The sequence below is a fragment of the Pseudophryne corroboree genome, unplaced genomic scaffold (assembly GCF_028390025.1).
Source record: "Pseudophryne corroboree isolate aPseCor3 unplaced genomic scaffold, aPseCor3.hap2 scaffold_195, whole genome shotgun sequence".
Classification (NCBI taxonomy): domain Eukaryota; kingdom Metazoa; phylum Chordata; class Amphibia; order Anura; family Myobatrachidae; genus Pseudophryne; species Pseudophryne corroboree.
This window is the reverse complement of record NW_026968590.1, coordinates 834,802-857,260: the sequence shown is the minus strand read 5'-3', so window position 1 is coordinate 857,260 and position 22,459 is coordinate 834,802. Positions and strand designations below refer to the sequence as shown.

Genomic DNA, 22,459 nt, shown 5'->3' with positions numbered 1-22,459 from the left:
AGGCTGCCTAATACTGAAGCACCCCCAAACAACAAACCAAATGCAACAACTAGTACAAGCATTCCTGGGGGAAGGTCTGCAGAAGACGGATTTGCATACAGTGATGTCATCCAAGCAGTGGGCCAAAGTTGGCTGGAACCCTCATCTGCATATGAAAAGAGAAAAGGGGTATGCAGGGCATGGCGGCCTTTTGCGGCGCTTGGATGACCCTTAGTTCGCATTAAACACCCCCACCCTACTTCGGTGTGGGGCTCATGTTGGCCATGCCCCAGCCCCTGAAGCATTCAAGCTGATTTCTTGCAGCAGCTTGGCACTGTAACAGCTCCAGAGCTGCTCTGTAAGGCAAGTAAAAGGGTGTGGGCCCTGCAGCACTACCTGTAGTTTGCATTGTGCATCGGAAGGCACAAAGTAAGCAGACAGGAGGAGAAGTCAGGATAGTGCACAAGGGTATAGAAGGGAGGGGCTCAAGAAAAAAGAAGTGGAAACAGACAGCAAACTAGGCTGGAGAGAGACCTGAGACAAAGAGATCTGAATTATATGAGAGCCGACTAGGGGAAACACAAATTATGCAATCAAGTTTCCCATATTTGGGGAAATCGCAGGGGCAGCACACCCAGAGTGCAATGGGTGAGCCTTGCCCTGGGAGAAGCAACTTCATGATCATAGTATCTCACCTGGCAGGTAAGTAGGAGTTGGGCTAGAGCTGGGGAGGGTCGCTGCTCGGGCACCCCCCTGTCAAGTGAAGGAGATCCAACTGAGGCAGCACAAGGGAACTCTTGAAAGAAGAACAAGGCTAGAGGAAGATCTGAGACAAAGAAATCTGACTTTTACCAGAGCTGACCAGAGGAAAGCACAAACACAGTCCCCCACTACCACAAATAATGCAGTTGAGTTTCCCACATTTGGGGAAATCACAGAGGTCAGCATACCCAGAACGCAATGAATGAACCTAACCCTGGGAGAACAATCTTCATGACCATGGCATCTCCTATGCAAAATAAGTATGATTTGGGATAGGGCTGGGGAGGGCCGCTGCTCAGGCACATCTCTGTCAAGTAAAGGAGATTCAACTGAGGCAGCACAAGGGAACTCTCATCTGGGGACAACAACTGCAGGGAGAACACATATTTTCAGATGAACATGGGAGGGCAGAAGGCTGCCTAATACTGAAGCACCCCCAAACAACAAACCAAATGCAACAACTAGTGCAAGCATTCCTGGGGGAAGGCCTGCCGCAGATGGATTTGCATATGGTGATGTCATCCAAGCAGTGGGTCAAAGTTGGCTTCAACCCTCGTCTGCATATGAAAAGAGAAAAGGGGCATGCAGGGCATGGCGGCCTTTTGCGGCGCTTGGCTGACCCCTAGTTTGCATTAAACACCTCCACCCTCCGTCGGTGTGGGGCTCATGTTGGCTATGCCCCAGCCCCTGAAGCATTCAAGCTGATTTCTTGCTGCAGCTGGGCACTGTAACAGCTCCAGAGCTGCTCTGTAAGGCAAGTAAAAGGGTGTGGGCCCTGCAGCACTACCTGTAGTTTGCATTGTGCGTTGGAAGGCACAAAGTAAGCAGACAGGAGAAGTCTGGAGAGTGCACAAGGGCATAGAAGGCAGCGGCTCAAGAAAAGAGAAGTGGAAACAGACAGCAAACTAGGCTGGAGAGAGACCTGAGACAAAGAGATCTGAATTATACGAGAGCCGACCAGGGGAAACACAAATTATGCAGTCAAGTTTCCCACAGGAGTATATAGGATACGACCCAGTGGTACCTGACGACATAGATACTAACAGCTATTTAATAACATTACGCTAGAAAGTGATTATTAGCAACATATATATCTATATAAACAACCCCGCCAGGGTTGTGCCTTCAAAAATAATCACACACGGACACGCTTTTTAAACCTTTTTTTCACATCTCTTTATTCTTCTTATGCACATGTATGTTAGTTCTGTGATTTTAACCTTTATGTTTCACTGCAGTTTGGGATAATAATATTAATATTTATCCAATTTTAATACATACTTAATAAAGGTTATATTTTATGATTCATTCATTCTGTCCAGTGCGTCAACAGTGCAGATTTCTTCTTGTTTTTTCTCCCAAATTCTATAACAATGACAGTAAATGTTGTTTCTTTTCAAACAGAACTTTCTTGACCATGCTTCTTGCTTGAAAGATCTGGGAGCACATGGAAAACAGTACAAACCATGCAGTATCACAAGAGCCTTTATTTGATATTTCATGAAGATAGAGCAGAATTGAGGACACGTCAACTATTTCTGCCGAAGGTGGTTCATCTTTCCACATGGTGCCTTTGGCCACTGACACCTTCGTTGAGTCAAAGTCTCTGGCTGTGGTCAGAACTTTGAAAATTTATGTCACCAGAACGGTTCAGATTAGGAAAACAGAGGCTCTGTTTGTCCTGTATGCTCCCAACAGGATTGGGTGTCCTGCTTCCATGTAGACAATTATGCGCTGGATCTGTGGTAAGATTCAGCATGCTCATTCCACGGCAGGATTGCCGTTACTGAATTAGGTGAAGACCCATTCTACTAGAAAGGTGGGTTCATCCTGGGCAGCTGGTCGGGGAGTCTCGGCATTGCAACTTTGCCGAGCAGCTATTTAGTAAACACTTTTGCTAAGTTTTACAAGTTTTAGAGTAAAGGAGATTCAACTGAGGCAGCACAAGGGAACTCTCATCTGGGGACAACAACTGCAGTGAGAACACATATTTTCAGATGAACATGGGAGGGCAGAAGGCTGCCTAATACTGAAGCACCCCCAAACAACAAACCAAATGCAACAACTAGTACAAGCATTCCTGGGGGAAGGTCTGCAGAAGACGGATATGCATATAGTGATGTCATCCAAGCATTGGGCCAAAGTTGGCTGGAACCCTCATCTGCATATGAAAAGAGAAAAGGGGTATGCAGGGCATGGCGGCCTTTTGCGGCGCTTGGATGACCCTTAGTTCGCATTAAACACCCCCACCCTCCTTCGGTGTGGGGCTCATGTTGGCCATGCCCCAGCCCCTGAAGCATTCAAGCTGATTTCTTGCAGCAGCTTGGCACTGTAACAGCTCCAGAGCTGCTCTGTAAGGCAAGTAAAAGGGTGTGGGCCCTGCAGCACTACCTGTAGTTTGCATTGTGCATTGGAAGGCACAAAGTAAGCAGACAGGAGGAGAAGTCAGGATAGTCCACAAGGGTATAGAAGGGAGGGGCTCAAGAAAAAAGAAGTGGAAACAGACAGCAAACTAGGCTGGAGAGAGACCTGAGACAAAGAGATCTGAATTATATGAGAGCCGACCAGGGGAAACACAAATTATGCAGTCAAGTTTCCCACATTTGGGGAAATCGCAGGGGCAGCACACCCAGGTGAGATACTATAATCAGGAAGGTGCTTCTCCCAGGGCAAGGCTCACCCATTGCACACTGGGTGTGCTGCTCCTACGATTTCCCCAAATGTGGGACACTTGACTGCATAATTTGTGTTTCCTCTGGTCGGCTCTCGTATAATTCAGATCTCTTTGTCTCAGGTCTCTCTCCAGCCTAGTTTGCTCTCTGTTTCCACTTCTTTTTTCTTGAGCCCCTCCCTTCTATACCCTTGTGGACTATCCTGACTTCTCCTCCCGTCTGCTTACTTTGTGCCTTCCAATGCACAATGCAAACTACAGGTAGTGCTGCAGGGCCCACACCCTTTTACTTGCCTTACAGAGCAGCTCTGGAGCTGTTACAGTGCCCAGCTGCTGCAAGAAATCAGCTTGAATGCTTCATGGGATGGGGCATGGCCAACATGAGCCCCACACCAAAGGAGGGTGGGGGTGTTTAATGCGATCTAGGGGTCATCCAAGCACCGCAAAAGGCCGCCATGCCCTGCACGCCCCTTTTCTCTTTTCATATGCAGATGAGGGTTGAAGCCAACTTTGACCCACTGCTTGGATAACATCACCATATGCAAATCCATCTGCTGCAGGCCTTCCCCCAGGAATGCTTGCACTAGTTGTTGCATTTGGTTTGTTGTTTGGGGGTGCTTCAGTATTAGGCAGCCTTCTGCCCTCCCATGTTCATCTGAAAATATGTGTTCTCCCTGCAGTTGTTGTCCCCATATGAGAGTTCCCTTGTGCTGCCTCAGTTGAATCTCCTTTACTTGACAGAGATGTGCCTGAGCAGCGGCCCTCCCCAGCCCTATCCCAAATCATACTTATTTTGCATAGGAGACACCATGGTCATGAAAATTGTTCACCCAGGGTGAGGTTCATTCATTGCATTCTGGGTATGCTGACCCCTGTGATTTACCCAAATGTGGGAAACTCGCCTGCATTATTTGTGGTAGTTGGGGACTGTGTTTGTGTTTTCCGCTGGTCAGCTCTGGTAAAAGTCAGATTTCTTTGTCTCAGATCTTCCTCTAGCCTTGTTCTTCTTTCGAGAGTTCCATTGTGCTGCCTCAGTTGGATCTCCTTCACTTGACAGGGGGGTGCCCGAGCAGCGACCCTCCCCAGCTCTAGCCCAACTCCTACTTACCTGCCAGGTGAGATACTATGATCTTGAAGGTGCTTCTCCCAGGGCAAGGCTCAACCATTGCACTCTGGGTGTGCTGCCCCTGCGATTTCCCCAAATATGGGAAACTTGACTGCATAATTTGTGTTTCCCCTGGTCGGCTCTCGTATAATTCAGATCTCTTTGTCTCAGGTCTCTCTCCAGCCTAGTTTGCTGTCTGTTTCCACTTCTCTTTTCTTGAGCCGCTCCCTTCTATGCCCTTGCGCACTATCCTGACTTCTCCCGTCTGCTTACTTTGTGCCTTCCAACGCACAATGCGAACTACAGGTAGTGCTGCAGGGCCCACACCCTTTTATTTGCCTTACAGAGCAGCTCTGGAGCTGTTACAGTGCCCAGCTGCTGTAAGAAATCAGCTTGAATGCTTCAGGGGCTGGGGCATAGCCAACATGAGCCCCACACCGAAGGAGGGTGGAGGTGTTTAATGCGAACTAGGGGTCATCCAAGCGCCGCAAAAGGCCGCCATGCCCTGCATAACCCTTTTCTCTTTTCATATGCAGATGAGGGTTCCAGCCAACTTTGGCCCACTGCTTGGATGACATCACCGTATGCAAATTCGTCTCCTGCAGACCTTCCCCCAGGAATACTTGTACTAGTTATTGCATATGGTTTGATATTTGATGGTGCTTCAGTATTAGGCAGCCTTCCGCCCTCCCATGTTCATCTGAAAAAATGTGGTCTCCCTGCAGTTGTTGTCCCCAGACGAGAGTTCCCTTGTGCTTCCTCAGTTGAATCTCCTTAACTTGACGGGGGAGGGGCTTGCCCGAGCAGCCACCCTCCCCAGCCCTATCCCAACTCATACTTATTTTGCATATGAGATCTCTATATCATGAAGATTGTTATCACAGGGTGAAGTTCATCCATTATATTTTAAAATAGGAAGGTTCAAATTACATATTTGAATTGCATCTATGTGCTGGATTCAAATGTCCCCCCCCCCTTCCTTTCTCAATTGTGCCCGTCAGCAGCTATTCTAAGGTTGCTGCCAATGGGTGTGACACATTAATTTCTTCTGTGGGGTACACTGGACTCCACAAGGATTCACATTGGGGTGTAGAGTAGGATCTTGATCTGAGGCACCAACCGGCTCAAAGCTTTTGACTGTTCCCAAGATGCTCAGCGCATTCTCCTCTATAACCCCGCTTCCATGAACAGGGAGCTCAGTTTGTAGTTGGTGCCTTCAGTAGCAGGCCACTTAACAGGGGCCTGCCTCAGGCAGCCTATTCTTAGCTATTAATTTTGACAAGAAAATAAGAACTTTTTTTATGAGAATCTACAAGGGCTGCAGCAGGCTAGGTCTAATAGACATCTTTACTGCAGCTTCATCACTCCCAGCGGCGCTGTATACTCCCGTGCCCTGGTTGCTGGGTCACTGCAGCGGAGGCTCCGGTTTCTTCCTAAGGTCAGTCACACACGCACCGCCCTTCCGGATCACGAGGCCGCTGATGAAGGGGAGCGTGGCCGTAGGGGGTGGACCGTGTGCGCACTGGCGTGGACACTGATTACTGGGCAGCCGCTCCACGAGCCACCAGGTACAGTTAAGGAGCACAGGTCTGGGGTTTTTTCTCCCATATTAAACCAATTTTGTACTGCCCGCAGCGCATTGTGATAGGTAATAGGGCCTGATTCAGGTTGGATTGCAATCACAGTAAGCGATCCAACTGCAAAAATTGCTAAGAGCATACGCATGTGCCTGCATTTTCTGCGGCACCCCGCAGAGAATGCGATCGCCTCTGCCTGTCAATCGGGGCAGGGGGGGAGAGGGGGGTCAGCAACACTCCATTTCCAAGTCAGGGATGGAGCGGTGCGGGGGCAAGGCTTCAAAATGGGGTCTGCAACGGAGGAGACACAGGGGGCGTGGTCACAGCGGCTGTATGACATCACATTCAGCCGCTGTGATCACAAAAATGGTGGCGGCTTCCTGCGCGCACATACAGTCTGCACCAGCAGGAGGCTACACCATTTTTTATGATCACGCTGAACTGCAGTGCGACTGCAATTACAGATTGGTCAAGAAGGGAGGTGTCATGCTGGGTGGCCATGTCCTGTCACTGTGCAGGAGCCAGCACCGCTCACACACTAGTCCCCGGGTGCAGCCCCCAACCCCCGGGACACCCGGAGCAACAAAATGTAGATTCACACCACCAGGCCACGCCCCTACCTATGAAACCATGCCTCCTTTTTACCATTGCGCTGCTTATCTGCGCGCACTGCATTACAATCTCCTTCGCCACCTCTCTGGGTGTCACCAGTGATAGTGACACCTCTGCCATGCTTGTAGCAGCTGGTCCTAAGATCTACGCCTCAAGCCCTGAGTGTTTGCCCTTGTGACTTGTTGATCATCATAGCGAAGCAGATGCTTACAGAAAACTGCAGGGGCTTAGATTGAAAATAAAAAAATATATGGGTATAAGGTAGAGAGGAGCGGGTTCGGTTCTCCGAGAACCGAATTCCCCACGAACTCCACGTGGTTTACACTGGTCCGAGGCAGGCTCGGTTGTTCCCGCCTGACTCGGAAAACCTGAACAAGGGAAAATGTCATCATCCCGCTGTCGGATTCTCGCGAGATTCGGATTTCATATAAAGAGCTGCGCGTTGCCGCCATTTTTACTCGTGCATTGAAGAGGGAGCGGAGAGGACGTGGCTATGTTCTCTCAGTGGAAATCTCAATATCAGTGCTCAGTATCAGTGGTTACTTATTGCTGCTCAGTAATACTAGTAGTGTGTCTCTCCTGCTCAGTGTCAGTTCTCAGTAGTATCCTCATCAGTGCTCAGTATCACTGCTCATTGTCTTGTGCTGCATTGTGGTGCTCAGCATACTACAGTACATTACTAATAGTCCAGTGCTGCATCTTGCTGCTCAGTGTCAGTTCTAGTATCCTCATCAGTGCTCACTATCACTGCTCATTACATTGTGGTGTTCTGTATACTACAGTAACATAGTAATATAGTAACATATAGTAATATAGTTTTTGAGGTTGAAAAGAGGCAAATTGCCCATCGTGTTCAACCTGTTTTAAGTTGTGATGATTCTACATACTTGCTGAATAATGTTTTATGACTAGTTAACTACTACAACTCATGTTACCCCCGGATTAACCATGTTGATATTTTAAGTATTATAACCTTGGATAGCTTTTTCATTCAGAAATGTATCCATTCCTTTTTTAAATCCAATTACAGAGTCCGCCATTACCACCTTCCCTGGCAGGGAATTCCACATCCTGATTGCCCTAACAGTGAAGATCATAGTATCTCACCTGGCAGGTAAGTAGGAGTTGGGCTAGAGCTGTGGAGGATTGCTGCTTGGGCACCCCCTGTCAAGTGAAGGAGATCCAACTGAGGCAGCACAAGGGAACTCTCGAAAGAAGAACAAGGCTAGAGGAAGATCTGAGACAAAGAAATCTGACTTTTACCAGAGCTGACCAGAGGAAAGCACAAACACAGTCCCCCACTACCACAAATAATGCAGTCGAGTTTCCCACATTTGGGGAAATCACAGGGGTCAGCATACCCAGAATGCAATGAATGAACCTCACCCTGGGAGAACAATCTTCATGACCAAGGTATCTCCTATGCAAAATAAGTATGATTTGGGATAGGGCTGGGGAGGGCCGCTGCTCAGGCACATCTCTGTCAAGTAAAGGAGATTCAACTGAGGCAGCACAAGGGAACTCTCATCTGGGGACAACAACTGCAGGGAGAACACATATTTTCAGATGAACATGGGAGGGCAGAAGGCTGCCTAAAACTGAAGCACCCCCAAACAACGAACCAAATGCAACTACTAGTGCAAGCATTCCTGGGGGAAGGCCTGCAGCAGATGGATTTGCATATGGTGATGTCATCCAAGCAGTGGGTCAAAGTTGGCTTCAACCCTCGTCTGCATATGAAAAGAAAAAAGGGGTGTGCAGGGCATGGCGGCCTTTTGCGGCGCTTGGATGACCCCTAGTTCGCATTAAACACCTCCACCCTCCTTCGGTGTGGGGCTCATGTTGGCTATGCCCCAGCCCCTGAAGCATTCAAGCTGATTTCTTGCAGCAGCTGGGCACTGTAACAGCTCCAGAGCTGCTCTGTAAAGCAAGTAAAAGGGTGTGGGCCCTGCAGCACTACCTGTAGTTTGCATTGTGCGTTGGAAGGCACAAAGTAAGCAGATGGGAGAAGTCAGGATAGTGCACAAGGGTATAGAAGGGAGGGGCTCAAGAAAAAAGAAGTGGAAACAGACAGCAAACTAGGCTGGAGAGAGACCTGAGACAAAGAGATCTGAATTATATGAGAGCCGACCAGGGGAAACACAAATTATGCAGTCAAGTTTCCCACATTTGGGGAAATCGCAGGGGCAGCACACCCAGAGTGCAATGGGTGAGCCTTGCCCTGGGAGAAGCATCTTCATGATCATAGTATCTCACCTGGCAGGTAAGTAGGAGTTGGGCTAGAGCTGGGGAGGGTCGCTGCTCGGGCACCCCCCTGTCAAGTGAAGGAGATCCAACTGAGGCAGCACAAGGGAACTCTCGAAAGAAGAACAAGGCTAGAGGAAGATCTGAGACAAAGAAATCTGACTTTTACCAGAGCTGACCAGAGGAAAGCACAAACACAGTCCCCCACTACCACAAATAATGCAGTTGAGTTTCCCACATTTGGGGAAATCACAGGGGTCAGCATACCCAGAATGCAATGAATGAACCTAACCCTGGGAGAACAATCTTCATGACCATGGTATTTCCTATGCAAAATAAGTATGATTTGGGATAGGGCTGGGGAGGGCCGCTGCTCAGGCACATCTCTGTCAAGTAAAGGAGATTCAACTGAGGCAGCACAAGGGAACTCTCATCTGGGGACAACAACTGCAGGGAGAACACATATTTTCAGATGAACATGGGAGGGCAGAAGGCTGCCTAATACTGAAGCACCCCCAAACAACAAACCAAATGCAACAACTAGTGCAAGCATTCCTGGGGGAAGGCCTGCAGCAGATGGATTTGAATATGGTGATGTCATCCAAGCAGTGGGTCAAAGTTGGCTTCAACCCTCATCTGCATATGAAAAGAATAAAGGGGTGTGCAGGGCATGGCGGCCTTTTGCGGCGCTTGGATGACCCCTAGTTCGCATTAAACACCTCCACCCTCCTTCGGTGTGGGGCTCATGTTGGCTATGCCCCAGCCCCTGAAGCATTCAAGCTGATTTCTTGCAGCAGCTGGGCACTGTAACAGCTCCAGAGCTGCTCTGTAAAGCAAGTAAAAGGGTGTGGGCCCTGCAGCACTACCTGTAGTTTGTATTGTGCGTTGGAAGGCACAAAGTAAGCAGACGGGAGAAGTCAGGATAGTGCACAAGGGTATAGAAGGGAGGGGCTCAAGAAAAAAGAAGTGGAAACAGACAGCAAACTAGGCTGGAGAGAGACCTGAGACAAAGAGATCTGAATTATATGAGAGCCGACCAGGGGAAACACAAATTATGCAGTCAAGTTTCCCACATTTGGGGAAATCGCAGGGGCAGCACACCCAGAGTGCAATGGGTGAGCCTTGCCCTGGGAGAAGCATCTTCATGATCATAGTATCTCACCTGGCAGGTAAGTAGGAGTTGGGCTAGAGCTGGGGAGGGTCGCTGCTCGGGCACCCCCCTGTCAAGTGAAGGAGATCCAACTGAGGCAGCACAAGGGAACTCTCGAAAGAAGAACAAGGCTAGAGGAAGATCTGAGACAAAGAAATCTGACTTTTACCAGAGCTGACCAGAGGAAAGCACAAACACAGTCCCCCACTACCACAAATAATGCAGTTGAGTTTCCCACATTTGGGGAAATCACAGGGGTCAGCATACCCAGAATGCAATGAATTAACCTAACCCTGGGAGAACAATCTTCATGACCATGGTATCTCCTATGCAAAATAAGTATGATTTGGGATAGGGCTGGGGAGGGCCGCTGCTCAGGCACATCTCTGTCAAGTAAAGGAGATTCAACTGAGGCAGCACAAGGGAACTCTCATCTGGGGACAACAACTGCAGGGAGAACACATATTTTCAGATGAACATGGGAGGGCAGAAGGCTGCCTAATACTGAAGCACCCCCAAACAACAAACCAAATGCAACAACTAGTGCAAGCATTCCTGGGGGAAGGCCTGCCGCAGATGGATTTGCATATGGTGATGTCATCCAAGCAGTGGGTCAAAGTTGGTTCAAACACCTTTGCAAAGTTCTATAAGTTTGATACCCTGGCTGAGGAGGACCTCCTGTTTGCTCAATCGGTGCTGCAAAGTCATCCGCACTCTCCTGCCCGTTTGGGAGCTTTGGTATAATCCCCATGGTCCTTACGGAGTCCCCAGCATCCTCTAGGACGTAAGAGAAAATAAGATTTTAAACCTACCGGTAAATCTTTTTCTCGTAGTCCGTAGAGGATGCTGGGTGCCCGTCCCAAGTGCGGTCTACTTCTGCAAGACTTGTATATAGTTATTGCTTACATAAGGGTTATATGTTAGTTTTCATCGGTCTTGGACTGATGCTATGTTGTTTTCATACTGTTAACTGGGTAGTATATCACAAGTTATACGGTGTGATTGGTGTGGCTGGTATGAATCTTGACCTTGGATTAACAAAAATCCTTTCCTCGTACTGTCCGTCTCCTCTGGGCACAGTTTCTCTAACTGAGGTATGGAGGAGGGGCATAGAGGGAGGAGCCAGTGCACACCCAGATCTAAAGTCTTTCTTAAAGTGCCCATGTCTGCTGCGGAGCCCGTCTATCCCCCATGGTCCTTACGGAGTCCCCATCATCCTCTACGGACTACGAGAAAAAAAAATTACCGGTAGGTTTAAAATGTTATTTTTTTCTCTGCAACCCACTGCTAAATTGTGCTTCCTAGCTGTTTTTTATAAAATCACTTAATTAAATCTAACTCTGATTACGTCAGAGAAGGCCAGGTACCCTACACCATAAGAGGGGGTTTGAAATTTTGACTTGTCTACTTAAAGATCACCAAAATCTGATGACAAGGTCAATTACATCCCTGGGTGGGATTGAACCACCAACCTTTTGGTTAATAGCCCATGTAAGTGCAAGAAATCCTGAAGCACTCACTCATCATGGGAAAGTACCAATGTGTTTCTTACAAAAATTCTCCAGATTATTGACTTTTTAAAGTTTTTCTAGGAAACGTTCTAGATGAATGCTTATTAGCCTTTGTCAGTATTGACTTTCGCAAGGTGTCTCTGTGGCGCAATCGGTTAGCATGTTTGGCTATTAACCAAAAGGTTGGTGGTTCAATCCCACCCAGGGATGTAATTGACCTTGTAATCAGATTTTGGTGATCTTTAAGTAGACAAGTCAAAATTTCAAAAACCCCCCTTATGGTGTAGGGTACCTGGCCTTCTCTGATGTAATCAGAGTTAGATTTGATTAAGTGATTTTATAAAAAAACAGCTAGGAAGCACAATTTAGCAGTGAGTTGCAGAGAAAAAAAATTATGCTGGCAGAAAAGTCCAATTGAGTGATTAAACAGCTCTTCATTTTCTGATTTTATGTTTATGCTAACAAATTTGCTCTCTGAAAAGTGTCCACAAAGCCAAGTCTCTGATTAACACCTTTGTAGGAATGGTTTTTCACCTATTACTGAATTAAACTTGCTTCATTGGAAAGGCATCAAAGATGCATCCTCATTTCAATGTCTACTGAAATAATACAGGTTGACACCAGGAAACGTCACTGCATCCTTGCTGCTTCCTCATGGGGAAGTCTGTTTAATGTGAAAACAAGGTGATATCTAATCAGCACACAGGTAAGGAATTAAGAAAATCTTTCTTTATGGGTGAAGATGTTTCTCACAAATTGTTGTCCCAATGCATCATTGAAATTCAAGATGGAAGATGAATTTCATATATCACTTGTACATTTTGCATTGCTCTTCTGGTGACAATGTAGTTTGTTTTTGTCAATTACCATTTCAGTAATAGGGTAAAGAAAATTAAGTGGATTTTTAAAGAAAACAATGCTGTCAATATACTATTAAAACAAATTAAAATGATAAAAGTTATTGTACTTTAAGTAAAAATAAAAGTGCCAAAATATCAATCCCAGTTTTTGATTACTTTAATTATAAAAAAAAAAATGCACATAGCAGAGGATAGTTTCGATCAATCGACCTCTGGGTTATGGGCCCAGCATGCTTCCATTGCACTACTCTGCTGCTCATGGAAGTGTCAGAGATCCTGAAGACTAAATTGATTAAAGGCCTTAAAGTACTGGACTATAAGGAAAGACTTACTAGGCTGAATATTTATACACTAGAAAAGAGGTGCCTAAGAGGAGATATTATTAATATCTTCAAATATGTAAAGATACATAACAAAGAGTTATCAGAGGAATTATTTATTAAAAGAACACGTGGTCACTCGCTGCGACTGGAGGAAAGTTCAGAACGCAATGGAGGAAAGGTTTCTTCACTGTTAGGGCAATCAGGATGTGGAATTCCCTGCCAGGGAAGGTGGTAATGGCGGACTCTGTAATTGGATTTAAAAAAGGAATGGATACATTTCTGAATGAAAAAGCTATCCAAGGTTATAATACTTAAAATATCAACATGGTTAATCCGGGGGTAACATGAGTTATAGTAGCTAACTAGTCATAAAACATTATTCAGCAAGTATGTAGAATCATCACAACTTAAAACAGGTTGAACACGATGGGCAATTTGCCTCTATTCAACCTCAAAAACTATGTTACTATATTACTATGTTATTGTAGTATACAGAACACCACAATGCAATGAGCAGTGATAGTGAGCACTGATGAGGATACTAGAACTGACACTGAGCAGCAAGATGCAGCACTGGACTATTAGTAATGTACTGTATTATGCTGAGCAACACAATGCAGCACAAGACAATGAACAGTGATACTGAGCACTGATGAGGATACTACTGAGAACTGACACTGAGCAGGAGAGACACACTACTAGTATTACTGAGCAGCAATAAGTAACCACTGATACTGAGCACTGATATTGAGATTTCCACTGAGAGAACATAGCCACGTCCTCTCCGCTCTCTCTTCAATGCACGAGTAAAAATGGCAGCAACGCGCAGCTCTTTATATGGAATCCGAATCTCGCGAGAATCCGACAGCGGGATGATGACATTTTCCCTTGTTCAGGTTTTCCGAGTCAGGCGGGAACAACCGAGCCTGCCTCGGACCAGTGTAAACCACGTGGAGTTCGTGGGGAATTCGGTTCTCGGAGAACCGAACCCGCTCCTCTCTACCTTATACCCTATCAATTTTTTTATTTTCAATCTAAGCCCCTGCAGTTTTCTGTAAGCATCTGCTTCGCTATGATGATCAACAAGTCACAAGGGCAAACACTCAGGGTTTGAGGCGTAGATCTTAGGACCAGCTGCTACAAGCATGGCAGAGGTGTCACTATCACTGGTGACACCCAGAGAGGTGGCGAGGGAGATTGTAATGCAGTGCGCGCAGATAAGCAGTGCAATGGTAAAAAGGAGGCATGGTTTCATAGGTAGGGGCGTGGCCTGGTGGCCTGAATCTACATTTTGTTGCTCCGGGTGTCCCGGGGGTTGGGGGCTGCACCCGGGGACTAGTGTGTGAGCGGTGCTGGCTCCTGCAAAGTGACAGGGCATGGCCACCCAGCATGACGCCTCCCTTCTTGACCATGCTGTAATTGCAGTCGCACTGCAGTTCAGCGTGATCATAAAAAATGGTGTAGGCTCCTGCTGGTGCAGACTGTATGTGCGCGCAGGAAGCCGCCACCATTTTTGTGATCACAGCGGCTGAATGTGATGTCATACAGTCGCTGTGACCACGCCCCCTGTGTCTCCTCCGTTGCAGACCCCATTTTGAAGCCTTGCCCCCGCACCGCTCCATCCCTGACTTGGAAATGGAGTGTTGCTGACCCACCTCTCCCCCCCTTCCCCGCCCCGATTGACAGGCAGAGGCGATCACATTCTCTGCGGGGTGCCGCAGAAAATGCAGGCACATGCGTATGCTCTTAGCAATTTTTGCAGTTGGATCGCTTATTGTGATTGCAATCCAACCTGAATCAGGCCCTATTACCTATCACAATGCGCTGCGGCAGTACAAAATTGGGTTAATATAGGAGAAAAACCCCCAGACCTGTGCTCCTTAACTGTACCTGGTGGCTAGTGGAGCGGCTGCCCAGTAATCAGTGTCCACCGCAGTGCGCACACGGCCCACCCCCTACGGCCTCGCTCCCCTTCAGCAGCGGCCTCGTGATCCGGAAGGGTGGTGTGTGTGTGACTGACCTTAGGATGAAACCGGAGCCTCCGCTGCAGTGACCCAGCAACCAGGGCACGGGAGTATACAGCGCCGCTGGGAGTGATGAAGCTGCAGTAAAGATGTCTATTAGACCTAGCCTGCTGCAGCCCTTGTAGATTCTCATAAAACAAGTTCTTCTTTTCTTGTCAAAATTAATAGCTAAGAATAGGCTGCCTGAGGCAGGCCCCTGTTAATTGGCCTGCTACTGAAGGCACCAACTACAAACTGAGCTCCCTGTTCATGGAAGCGGGGTTATAGAGGAGAATGCACTGAGCTTCTTGGGAACAGTCAAAAGCTTTGAGCCGGTTGGTGCCTCAGATCAAGATCCTACTCTACACCCCAATGTGAATCCTTGTGGAGTCCAGTGTACCCCACAGAAGAAATTAATGTGTCACACCCATTGGCAGCAACCTTAGAATAGCTGCTGACGGGCACAATTGAGAAAGGAAGGGGGGGGGGGACATTTGAATCCAGCACATAGATGCAATTCAAATATGTAATTCGTACCTTCCTATTTTAAAATATAATGGATGAACCTCACCCTGTGAGAACAATCTTCATGATCAAGAGATCTCATATGCAAAATAAATATGAGTTGGGATAGGGCTGGGGAGGGCTGCTCGGGCAGCACCTCCCCCGTCAAGTTAAGGAGATTCAACTGAGGAAGCACAAGGGAACTCTCATCTGGGGACAACAACTGCAGGGAGACCACATCTTTTCAGATGAACATGGGAGGGCGGAAGGCTGCCTAATACTGAAGCACCATATGCAACAACTAGTACAAGCATTCCTGGGGGAAGGTCTGCAGCAGACGGATTTGCATACGGTGATGTTATCCAAGCAGTGGGCCAAAGTTGACTGGAACCCTCATCTGCATATGAAAAGAGAAAAGGGGCATGCAGGGCATGGCGGCCTTTTGCAGTGCTTGGATGACCCCTAGTTCACATTAAACACCCCCACCCTCCTTTGGTGTGGGGCTCATGTTGGCCATGCCCCATCCCCTGAAGCATTCAAGCTGATTTCTTGCAGCAGCTGGGCACTGTAACAGCTCCAGAGCTGTTCTGTAAGGCAAGTAAAAGGGTGTGGGCCCTGCAGCACCACCTGTAGTTCGCATTGTGCGTTGGAAGGCACAAAGTAAGCAGACGGGAGGAGAAGTCAGGATAGTGCGCAAGGGCATTCTTTTCTCTTAGTCCGTAGAGGATGCTGGGGTCACATTAAGAACCATGGGGTATAGACGGGATCCGCAAGATACATGGGCACTTTAAGACTTTCAAAGGGTGTGAACTGGCTCCTCCCTCTATGCCCCTCCTCCAGACTCCAGTTATAGGAACTGTGCCCAGGGAGACGGACATTTCGAGGAAAGGATTTATTGTTAAACTAAGGTGAGCATCTTACCAGCTCACACCTTAAACATGCCGCAGAACGTGGCATTCAACAGAACACAAGCCAACGGCATGAACAATTGCAGCAAAAAGCTGACCAGAACCATAACACAACATGTGTATAACCACAAGTAATAACTGCAGACACAGTATGGACTGGGACGGGTGCCCAGCATCCTCTACAGATTAAGAGAAAAGGATTTACCGGTAGGTATTAAAATCCTATTTTCTCATACGACCTAGAGGATGCTGGGGTCACATTAAGAACCATGGGGTTATACCAAAGCTCTTGAACGGGTGGGAGAGTGCGTACGACTCTGCAGCACCGAATGACCCAACTTAAGGTTATCATCAGCCAAGGTATCAAACTTGTAAAACTTAGCAAAAGTGTTTACTAAATAGCTGCTCGGCAAAGTTGCAATGCCGAGACTCCCCGACCAGCTGCCAAGGATGAACCCACCTTTCTAGTAGAATGGGTCTTCACCTACTTCAGTAACGGCAATCCTGCCGTGGAACGAGCATGCTGAATCTTACCACAGATCCAGCGCATAATGGTCTGCATGGAAGCAGGACACCAAATCCTGTTGGGAGCATACAGGACAAACAGAGCCTCTGTTTTCCTAATCTGAACCGTTCTGGTGACATACATTTTCAAAGTTCTGACCACAGCCAGAGACTTTGACTCAACGAAGGTGTCAGTGGCCAAAGGCACCATGTGGAAAGATGAACCACCTTCGGCAGAAATTGTTGACGTGTCCTCAATTCTGCTCTATCTTCATGAAAGATCAAATAAAGGCTCTTGTGATACTGCATGGTTTGTACTGTTTTCCATGTGCTCCCAGACCTTTAAGCAAGTAGCATGGTCAAGAAAGTTCTGTTTGAAAAGAAACAACATTTACTGTCATTGTTATGCAAATAAACTTACATTAAAGCTAACAAGAAAGCACACTCGTTCTGTCTTTAAACTGATAAAAGAAACCCCAATAATATGGGGCATGCAAAAATTGAGATAAAACTCAGTTTTGCTCCTCTCCACGGAAATCTTTAATAAAAGGCGAAATATTTGTTAGTTCTGAAGAGAAACCAGAGCATGACCAAGATTCCACCTGTCGCCTGAGTGCCATGCCAGCAGTTCTCATTCAGCTGAAAGTGAGCACCCAATTTGAATGAAAGAAAGCAGATTTCTCACCAGGCTTCCCCTTGCTATAAACATGGTTTGTACTCTTTTCCATGTGCTCCCAGATCTTTCAAGCAATTAGTGTGGTCAAGAAAGTTCTGTTTGAAAAGAAACAAACATTTACTGTCATTTCTATGCAAATGAGCTTACATTAAAGCACACTCGTTCTATCTTTAAACCGATAAAATAAAACCCCAATAAGATGGGGCATGCAAAAATTGAGATAAAACTCAGTTTTGCTCCTCTCCACGGAAATCTTTAGTAAAAGGCGAAAGATTTGTTCGTTCTGAAGAGAAACCAGAACATGACCAAGATTCCACCTGTCGCCTGAGTGCCATGCCAGCAGTCCTCATTCAGCTCAAAGTGAGCACCCAATTTGAAAGAAAGAAAGCAGATTTCTCACCAGGCTTCCCCTTGCTATAAACATGGTTTGTACTCTTTTCCATGTGCTCCCAGATCTTTCAAGCAATTAGTATAGTCAAGAAAGTTCTGTTTGAAAAGAAACAAACATTTACTGTCATTTCTATGCAAATGAGCTTACATTAAAGCACACTCGTTCTATCTTTAAACCGATAAAAGAAACCCCAATAAGACGGAGCATGCAAAAATTGAGATAAAACTCAGTTTTGCTCCTCTCCACGGAAATCTTTAGTAAAAGGCGAAAGATCTGTTCGTTTTGAAGAGAAACCAGAGCATGACCAAGATTCCACCTGTCGCCTGAGTGCCATGCCAGCAATCCTCATTCAGCTCAAAGTGAGCACCCAATTTGAAAGAAAGAAAGCAGATTTCTCACCAGGCTTCCCCTTGCTATAAACATGGTTTGTACTCTTTTCCATGTGCTCCCAGATCTTTCAAGCAATTAGTGTGGTCAAGAAAGTTCTGTTTGAAAAGAAACAAACATTTACTGTCATTTCTATGCAAATGAGCTTACATTAAAGCACACTCGTTCTATCTTTAAACCGATAAAATAAAATCCCAATAAGATGGGGCATGCAAAAATTGAGATAAAACTCAGTTTTGCTCCTCTCCACGGAAATCTTTAGTAAAAGGCGAAAGATTTGTTCGTTCTGAAGAGAAACCAGAACATGACCAAGATTCCACCTGTCGCCTGAGTGCCATGCCAGCAGTCCTCATTCAGCTCAAAGTGAGCACCCAATTTGAAAGAAAGAAAGCAGATTTCTCACCAGGCTTCCCCTTGCTGTAAACATGGTTTGTACTCTTTTCCATGTGCTCCCAGATCTTTCAAGCATTTAGTATAGTCAAGAAAGTTCTGTTTGAAAAGAAACAAACATTTACTGTCATTTCTATGCAAATGAGCTTACATTAAAGCACACTCGTTCTATCTTTAAACCGATAAAAGAAACCCCAATAAGACGGAGCATGCAAAAATTGAGATAAAACTCAGTTTTGCTCCTCTCCACGGAAATCTTTAGTAAAAGGCGAAAGATCTGTTCGTTTTGAAGAGAAACCAGAGTATGACTAAGATTCCACCTGTCGCCTGAGTGCCATGCCAGCAGTCCTCATTCAGCGCAAAGTGAGCACCCAATTTGAAAGAAAGAAAGCAGATTTCTCACCAGGCTTCCCCTTGCTATAAGCATGGTTTGTACTCTTTTCCATGTGCTCCCAGATCTTTCAAGCAATTAGAATGGTCAAGAAAGTTCTGCTTGAAAAGAAACAGACATTTATAGTCATTGTTATGCAAATAAACTTACATTAAAGCTAACAAGAAACTGATAAAAGAAACCCCAATAATATGGGGCATGCAAAAATTGAGATAAAACTCAGTTTTGCTCCTCTCCACAGAAATCTTTAATAAAAGGCGAAAGATTTGTTCGTTCTGAAGAGAAACCAGAGCATGACCAAGATTCCACCTGTCGCCTAAATGCTGTGCCAGCAGTCCTCATTCAGATCAAAGTGAGCGCCCAACTTGAAAGTAAGCAGATTTCTCACCTGGCTTCTCCTTGCTATAAGCATGGTTTGTACTGTATTCCATGTGCTCCCAGATCTTTCAAGCAAGTAGCATGGTCAAGAAAGTTCTGTTTGAAAAGAAACAAACATTTACTGTCATTTCTATGCAAATGAGCTTACATTAAAGCACACTCATTCTATCTTTAAACCGATAAAAGAAACCCCAAAAAGATGGGGCATGCAAAAATTGAGATAAAACTCGGTTTTGCTCCTCTCCACGGAAATCTTTAATAAAAGGCGAAAGATTTGTTCGTTCTGAAGAGAAACCAGAGCATGACCAAGATTTTTATCTGAAAATATGTGTTCTCCCTGCAGTTGTTGTCCCCAGATGAGAGTTCCCTTGTGCTGCCTCAGTTGAATCTCCTTTACTTGACAGAGATGTGCCTGAGCAGCGGCCCTCCCCAGCCCTATCCCAAATCATACTTATTTTGCATAGGAGATACCATGGTCATGAAGATTGTTCTCCCAGGGTGAGGTTCATTCATTGCATTCTGGGTATGCTGACCCCTGTGATTTTCCCAAATGTGGGAAACTCGCTTTTATACCCTTGTGCACTATCCTGACTTCTCCTCCTGTCTGCTTACTTTGTGCCTTCCAATGCACAATGCAAACTACAGGTAGTGCTGCAGGGCCCACACCCTTTTACTTGCCTTACAGAGCAGCTCTGGAGCTGATACAGTGCCAAGCTGCTGCAAGAAATCAGCTTGAATGCTTCAGGGGATGGGGCATGGCCAACATGAGCCCCACACCGAAGGAGGGTGGGGGTGTTTAATGCGAACTAAGGGTCATCCAAGCGCCGCAAAAGGCCGCCATGCCCTGCATACCCCTTTTCTCTTTTCATATGCAGATGAGGGTTCCAGCCAACTTTGGCCCACTGCTTGGATGACATCACCGTATGCAAATCCGTCTTCTGCAGAACTTCCCCCAGGAATGCTTGCACTAGTTGTTGCATTTGGTTTGTTGTTTGGGGGTGCTTCAGTATTAGGCAGCCTTCTGCCCTCCCATGTTCATCTGAAAATATGTGTTCTCCCTGCAGTTGTTGTCCCCAGATGAGAGTTCCCTTGTGCTGCCTCAGTTGAATCTCCTTTACTTGACAGAGATGTGCCTGAGCAGCGGCCCTCCCCAGCCCTATCCCAAATCATACTTATTTTGCATAGGAGATACCATGGTCATGAAGATTGTTCTCCCAGGGTGAGGTTCATTCATTGCATTTTGGGTATGCTGACCCCTGTGATTTACCCAAATGTGGGAAACTCGACTGCATTATTTGTGGTAGTGGGGGACTGTGTTTGTGCTTTCCTCTGGTCAGCTCTGTTAAAACTCAGATTTCTTTGTCTCAGATTTTCCTCTAGCCTTGTTCTTCTTTCGAGAGTTCCCTTGTGCTGCCTCAGGTGGATCTCCTTCACTTGACAGGGGGGTGCCCGAGCAGCGACCCTCCCCAGCTCTAGCCCAACTCCTACTTACCTGCCAGGTGAGATACTATGATCAGGAAGGTGCTTCTCCCAGGGCAAGGCTCACCCATTGCACTCTGGGTGTGCTGCTCCTACGATTTCCCCAAATGTGGGACACTTGACTGCATAATTTGTGTTTCCTCTGGTCGGCTCTCGTATAATTCAGATCTCTTTGTCTCAGGTCTTTCTCCAGCCTAGTTTGCTGTCTGTTTCCACTTCTTTTATCTTGAGCCCCTCCCTTCTATACCCTTGTGCACTATCCTGACTTCTCCTCCCGTCTGCTTACTTTGTGCCTTCCAATGCACAATGCAAACTACAGGTAGTGCTGCAGGGCCCACACAATCTTTTACTTGCCTTAAAGAGCAGCTCTGGAGCTGTTACAGTGCCCAGCTGCTGCAAGAAATCAGCTTGAATGCTTCAGGGGATGGGGCATGGCCAACATGAGCCCCACACCAAAGGTGGGTGGGGGTGTTTAATGCGAACTAGGGGTAATCCAAGCACCGCAAAAGGCCGCCATGCCCTGCACGCCCCTTTTCTCTTTTCATATGCAGATGAGGGTTGAAGCCAACTTTGACCCACTGCTTGGATGACATCACCATATGCAAATCCATCTGCTGCAGGCCATCCCCCAGGAATGCTTGCACTAGTTGTTGCATTTGGTTTGTTGTTTGGGGGTGCTTCAGTATTAGGCAGCCTTCTGCCCTCCCATGTTCATCTGAAAATATGTGTTCTCCCTGCAGTTGTTGTCCCCAGATGAGAGTTCCCTTGTGCTGCCTCAGTTGAATCTCCTTTACTTGACAGAGATGTGCCTGAGCAGCGGCCCTCCCAGCCCTATCCCAAATCATACTTATTTTGCATAGGAGACACCATGGTCATGAAGATTGTTCACCCAGGGTGAGGTTCATTCATTGCATTCTGGGTATGCTGACCCCTGTGATTTCCCCAAATGTGGGAAACTCGCCTGCATTTTTTGTGGTAGTGGGGGACTGTGTTTGTGTTTTCCTCTGGTCAGCTCTGGTAAAAGTCAGATTTCTTTGTCTCATATATTCCTCTAGCCTTGTTCTTCTTTCGAGAGTTCCCTTGTGCTGCCTCAGTTGGATCTCCTTCACTTGACAGGGGGGTGCCCGAGCAGTGACCCTCCCCAGCTCTAGCCCAACTCCTACTTACCTGCCAGGTGAGATACTATGATCATGAAGGTGCTTCTCCCAGGGCAAGGCTCACCCATTGCACTCTGGGTGTGCTGCTCCTGTGATTTCCCCAAATGTGGGAAACTTGATTGCATAATTTGTGTTTCCCCTGGTCGGCTCTCGTATAATTCAGATCTCTTTGTCTCAGGTCTCTCTCCAGCCTAGTTTGCTGTCTGTTTCCACTTCTCTTTTCTGGAGCCACTCCCTTCTATGCCCTTGCGCACTATCCTGACTTCTCCCGTCTGCTTACTTTGTGCCTTCCAACGCACAATGCGAACTACAGGTAGTGCTGCAGGGCCCACACCCTTTTAGTTGCCTTACAGAGCAGCTCTGGAGCTGTTACAGTGCCCAGCTGCTGCAAGAAATCAGCTTGAATGCTTCAGGGGCTGGGGCATAGCCAACATGAGCCCCACACCAAAGGAGGGTGGGGGTGTTTAATGCGAACTAGGGGTCATCCAAGCACCGCA

At 46.8% G+C, this 22,459-nt stretch overlaps 19 non-coding genes and 4 pseudogenes across 19 annotated transcripts; 9 read left to right on the top strand and 14 right to left on the bottom strand.

Moving 5' to 3' along the window:
- Positions 1 to 554: 554 nt before the first annotated feature.
- LOC135004959 (U1 spliceosomal RNA) lies at positions 555 to 689 on the bottom strand (annotated as a pseudogene).
- Positions 690 to 841: 152 nt separating this feature from the next.
- Positions 842 to 1,005, bottom strand: LOC135004721 (U1 spliceosomal RNA). The gene has a single exon (XR_010205449.1). It is a non-coding gene; the product is annotated as a U1 spliceosomal RNA (small nuclear RNA).
- Positions 1,006 to 3,366: 2,361 nt separating this feature from the next.
- LOC135004990 (U1 spliceosomal RNA) lies at positions 3,367 to 3,522 on the top strand. Its single transcript, XR_010205683.1, has one exon. It is a non-coding gene; the product is annotated as a U1 spliceosomal RNA (small nuclear RNA).
- A 674-nt stretch (positions 3,523 to 4,196) lies between these two features.
- Positions 4,197 to 4,360, top strand: LOC135004772 (U1 spliceosomal RNA). The gene has a single exon (XR_010205499.1). It is a non-coding gene; the product is annotated as a U1 spliceosomal RNA (small nuclear RNA).
- A 152-nt stretch (positions 4,361 to 4,512) lies between these two features.
- On the top strand, positions 4,513 to 4,675 carry LOC135004952 (U1 spliceosomal RNA). The gene has a single exon (XR_010205661.1). It is a non-coding gene; the product is annotated as a U1 spliceosomal RNA (small nuclear RNA).
- Positions 4,676 to 7,979: 3,304 nt separating this feature from the next.
- Positions 7,980 to 8,143, bottom strand: LOC135004657 (U1 spliceosomal RNA). Its single transcript, XR_010205387.1, has one exon. It is a non-coding gene; the product is annotated as a U1 spliceosomal RNA (small nuclear RNA).
- Positions 8,144 to 8,835: 692 nt separating this feature from the next.
- LOC135004868 (U1 spliceosomal RNA) lies at positions 8,836 to 8,977 on the bottom strand (annotated as a pseudogene).
- A 152-nt stretch (positions 8,978 to 9,129) lies between these two features.
- LOC135004670 (U1 spliceosomal RNA) lies at positions 9,130 to 9,293 on the bottom strand. Its single transcript, XR_010205400.1, has one exon. It is a non-coding gene; the product is annotated as a U1 spliceosomal RNA (small nuclear RNA).
- Positions 9,294 to 9,985: 692 nt separating this feature from the next.
- Positions 9,986 to 10,127, bottom strand: LOC135004867 (U1 spliceosomal RNA; annotated as a pseudogene).
- Positions 10,128 to 10,279: 152 nt separating this feature from the next.
- Positions 10,280 to 10,443, bottom strand: LOC135005003 (U1 spliceosomal RNA). The gene has a single exon (XR_010205695.1). It is a non-coding gene; the product is annotated as a U1 spliceosomal RNA (small nuclear RNA).
- Positions 10,444 to 11,747: 1,304 nt separating this feature from the next.
- TRNAN-AUU (transfer RNA asparagine (anticodon AUU)) lies at positions 11,748 to 11,821 on the top strand. The gene has a single exon. It is a non-coding gene; the product is annotated as a tRNA-Asn (tRNA).
- A 5,364-nt stretch (positions 11,822 to 17,185) lies between these two features.
- On the bottom strand, positions 17,186 to 17,301 carry LOC135005044 (U5 spliceosomal RNA). Its single transcript, XR_010205736.1, has one exon. It is a non-coding gene; the product is annotated as a U5 spliceosomal RNA (small nuclear RNA).
- A 275-nt stretch (positions 17,302 to 17,576) lies between these two features.
- On the bottom strand, positions 17,577 to 17,692 carry LOC135005004 (U5 spliceosomal RNA). The gene has a single exon (XR_010205696.1). It is a non-coding gene; the product is annotated as a U5 spliceosomal RNA (small nuclear RNA).
- Positions 17,693 to 17,966: 274 nt separating this feature from the next.
- On the bottom strand, positions 17,967 to 18,082 carry LOC135005021 (U5 spliceosomal RNA). Its single transcript, XR_010205713.1, has one exon. It is a non-coding gene; the product is annotated as a U5 spliceosomal RNA (small nuclear RNA).
- A 275-nt stretch (positions 18,083 to 18,357) lies between these two features.
- Positions 18,358 to 18,473, bottom strand: LOC135005011 (U5 spliceosomal RNA). The gene has a single exon (XR_010205703.1). It is a non-coding gene; the product is annotated as a U5 spliceosomal RNA (small nuclear RNA).
- Positions 18,474 to 18,747: 274 nt separating this feature from the next.
- Positions 18,748 to 18,863, bottom strand: LOC135005010 (U5 spliceosomal RNA). The gene has a single exon (XR_010205702.1). It is a non-coding gene; the product is annotated as a U5 spliceosomal RNA (small nuclear RNA).
- Positions 18,864 to 19,127: 264 nt separating this feature from the next.
- On the bottom strand, positions 19,128 to 19,243 carry LOC135005034 (U5 spliceosomal RNA). The gene has a single exon (XR_010205726.1). It is a non-coding gene; the product is annotated as a U5 spliceosomal RNA (small nuclear RNA).
- Positions 19,244 to 19,513: 270 nt separating this feature from the next.
- LOC135005019 (U5 spliceosomal RNA) lies at positions 19,514 to 19,629 on the bottom strand. The gene has a single exon (XR_010205711.1). It is a non-coding gene; the product is annotated as a U5 spliceosomal RNA (small nuclear RNA).
- Positions 19,630 to 19,773: 144 nt separating this feature from the next.
- On the top strand, positions 19,774 to 19,901 carry LOC135004989 (U1 spliceosomal RNA; annotated as a pseudogene).
- Positions 19,902 to 20,494: 593 nt separating this feature from the next.
- On the top strand, positions 20,495 to 20,658 carry LOC135004716 (U1 spliceosomal RNA). The gene has a single exon (XR_010205444.1). It is a non-coding gene; the product is annotated as a U1 spliceosomal RNA (small nuclear RNA).
- A 152-nt stretch (positions 20,659 to 20,810) lies between these two features.
- LOC135004851 (U1 spliceosomal RNA) lies at positions 20,811 to 20,973 on the top strand. Its single transcript, XR_010205574.1, has one exon. It is a non-coding gene; the product is annotated as a U1 spliceosomal RNA (small nuclear RNA).
- Positions 20,974 to 21,648: 675 nt separating this feature from the next.
- On the top strand, positions 21,649 to 21,812 carry LOC135004751 (U1 spliceosomal RNA). The gene has a single exon (XR_010205479.1). It is a non-coding gene; the product is annotated as a U1 spliceosomal RNA (small nuclear RNA).
- A 152-nt stretch (positions 21,813 to 21,964) lies between these two features.
- On the top strand, positions 21,965 to 22,127 carry LOC135004934 (U1 spliceosomal RNA). The gene has a single exon (XR_010205644.1). It is a non-coding gene; the product is annotated as a U1 spliceosomal RNA (small nuclear RNA).
- Positions 22,128 to 22,459: the final 332 nt, after the last annotated feature.